We start from the raw sequence: 2,882 nt of genomic DNA, 5'->3' as shown, positions 1-2,882 counted from the left end.
ACTAAGTATGAATGGTTTTTATGCTTTTCTACATAGTACAAGTGGTCGTGTACAATAAAGTTCAGTTCATCCAGAGACAAACAATTTAGGTTCTTTATCATTTAATTAAAGTCTTATTTATTATTGAGGTTTCCCACCTCTGCATTCACGAAGTTTCATTGGCGCATACATTATAATATTTTTAAACCTTTCACTGCCAATACCGATACTTAATAGCTAAACTTCTTGTGTAAACTTTTCGAAAAGAAATGTCAATGTGATGCAAAGTGATTGATCTTTTATTTTGGATTTTTTTTTCAAAAGCTATTCTTTGTAAAATTATGACTTCTATTTTTCAGTAAGTTCGAGCCCTTAGAACTTCGTAAGACAAATAAGTGGCAGCGATACGTGACTCGATCGCTGTTTGATACCGCGTGTTCTCGCCAAGGAACGTTTGGCTGTGAAGATGCTGGATTTTAGGCCAGCGTGATCAGAGACGTATTCTTCAATCAGTAGAATTTTAACGAGCTGTACGAAATGACGATCTCCAATCCGTCTGCCAAGCGTGGAGATTATGGCAAAACCATAGCTCCACAGCCCACTGCTGGACTATGAACCACCAGGCTCATAGTCCAGCAGTGGGCTGTAAAGGGCTGTTGATGATGATGATGATACGAAATTGCAGAAGGTGTAATTGTAAATACAAAGTCCTTTGATAACTCGCTTTAGTTACTAATGGATTATTTGACACCATCTATCAATAATTCAATTCCAAACCAGAACATTTTCAAATTAAAAAAATACACTTCATTCATTCTAATCTGAAAATTAAAAAAAAAACTCATTTACTTGTCAATCAATCAACTGTAAACACAGATTTTAATTAGCCCACTATGTAGTTGGTAAAATAGTGACGTCCTCATCTAGCAGAACGACATTTTAACAACTCAAAAAATAATAATAAATAAAAATATTTTTTGAATTTACATACTGCGCCATCAGCCAAGGGACATAAACAAAACATTTTTAATAAAAAATACTTCAATATAATAGATTGATAGTGTTGAATACCCTATTGTGATGGATGAATTTTGATAAAGATTGATTCGACTTACAAGAAGGACGATTTATTAAAAATATCAGAAAATAAATCTGTACCAAAAATTGAATTTAATAATTCAGCTTCTTCTTTTACGTAATATTTTATGAAATTTTTCCAAAGTCGTCTGAAAACCAATTTTATTACGAACAATAAATACCTAAGTAGATATTTGATATTGTTTAGAAACTACCCAATTGATATTATTATTATTGAACTTACTATTGTGGTGACATAATCTTAATATTTTATGTATTATATTAGTATATATTTTTTGTATTTGTAGGTACTATTTTGCAACGCCTACTTAAATTCTCTGTTTTGTCTAATTTTCTGGTTAGCTGGAAGAGAATGCCACATGGCATTAAGCTCGCCTGTTGTACCACTGGTTTTATGTGTGCAATAAAGATTTTAAATAAATAAATAATTACTTAATTTTAGCTTACCACGAGGGGTAAACGGGAATAATTTTACCAAAAAATCTTTAATGAAATCCACTACTTTTATGAACATTAATTTCTTAATTTACATCCCAACTTTTAGATTTTTGAAATTTACGACTCTCCTAATGCCTCCAGTTTCATTACAGATTTAATTAAAAGTATTTTATTGCTTCACACAATTTCCTTAGTTTGGGGCGAAATGAGATTCTTTATGAAAACCCGAACGTTGACGTACCACCTGTCTGGAATATTACAATGGATTTTTAGGCCAGGTAAAGTATCGTTTGTTCCTCTCACTCGGTGTTGGAATGAGCGAGAGAAAATGATTAAAGAACGTACTAGCACATTTTTTATCAACCCGGAAAGGGATTGTAACCGTATCAACTCGAGGCGATCAGTATCATAACCATCACCATCATCATCTCAGCCATAGGACGTCCACTGCTGAACATAGGCCTCCCCCAATGCTTTCCATGTTGCCCAGTTGGTAGCGGCCTGCGTCTAGCGCCTTTCTGCTACCTTTATGATGTCGTCGGTCCACCTTGTGGGTGGACGTCCCACACTGCGTTTTCCGTTACGCGGCCTCTACTCCAGAACCTTGCTGCCCCATCGGTCAGTATCATTTGTATGAAACTTCATACTGCAACGCACACTTATGCGCACCGTATCGTTAACGCCTCGCCTCGTTGTTGACAGCGCTCGAAAGACGTTGACAGCTCGCGAAAGGCGATACGGTGTTGATACCTTTCCGAGTTGATAAGTCTACGATGACCTTAACTCACACACTCAAAAAAGCAGAATGACCTGTAGATACCTACTGTTGATGTATGTGTGTGTGGCCTGACTGATTCTGGTTTCTGCCTCCTGACTTGTGTCCTCTCCAGGGTAGTGTAGGTATACGGGAATCTTCAATGATGTAGATTTATTAAAATATACTATAGACTTTAATTACTTTACAGTGCTTTGAATATACAATAAATACAAATTATAAGTGGTTCGCGTCTGATCGTGAATCGATGGAGTTGCCGAATGATGCTCGGGCGTTGACTGCGCTCCCAGCTCTGGCTTTCAGCTGCACCTCAGCGCCATCTCGGCTTAGATAGTTGAAACACACATCCATTGTGCGTTAATCAATGTTGATCGATGTGACAAGGTGTTGCGGTAGTTCGAGAGCCCGTGTAGATGGCGTTGGTGATGTGACTGATGTTAGTTCCAGAAGGCTCGTATAGATGGCGTTGATGTGCACAAACACCTACTTACTACTCGTCGGTACACGTATTGTCTCCACTCCCAACTTTATCCTAAGTCAAGCAAATAAGACATCGGAGCTATTAGCAATATTGAAGGACCACTGTTTTCCA

The sequence above is a fragment of the Ostrinia furnacalis genome, unplaced genomic scaffold, assembly GCF_004193835.3.
Source record: "Ostrinia furnacalis isolate ACB-3 unplaced genomic scaffold, ASM419383v2 OfSCF7556, whole genome shotgun sequence".
Lineage (NCBI taxonomy): Eukaryota > Metazoa > Arthropoda > Insecta > Lepidoptera > Crambidae > Ostrinia > Ostrinia furnacalis.
The sequence above is the reverse complement of the archived record's forward strand: the minus strand, read 5'-3'. Positions refer to the sequence as shown.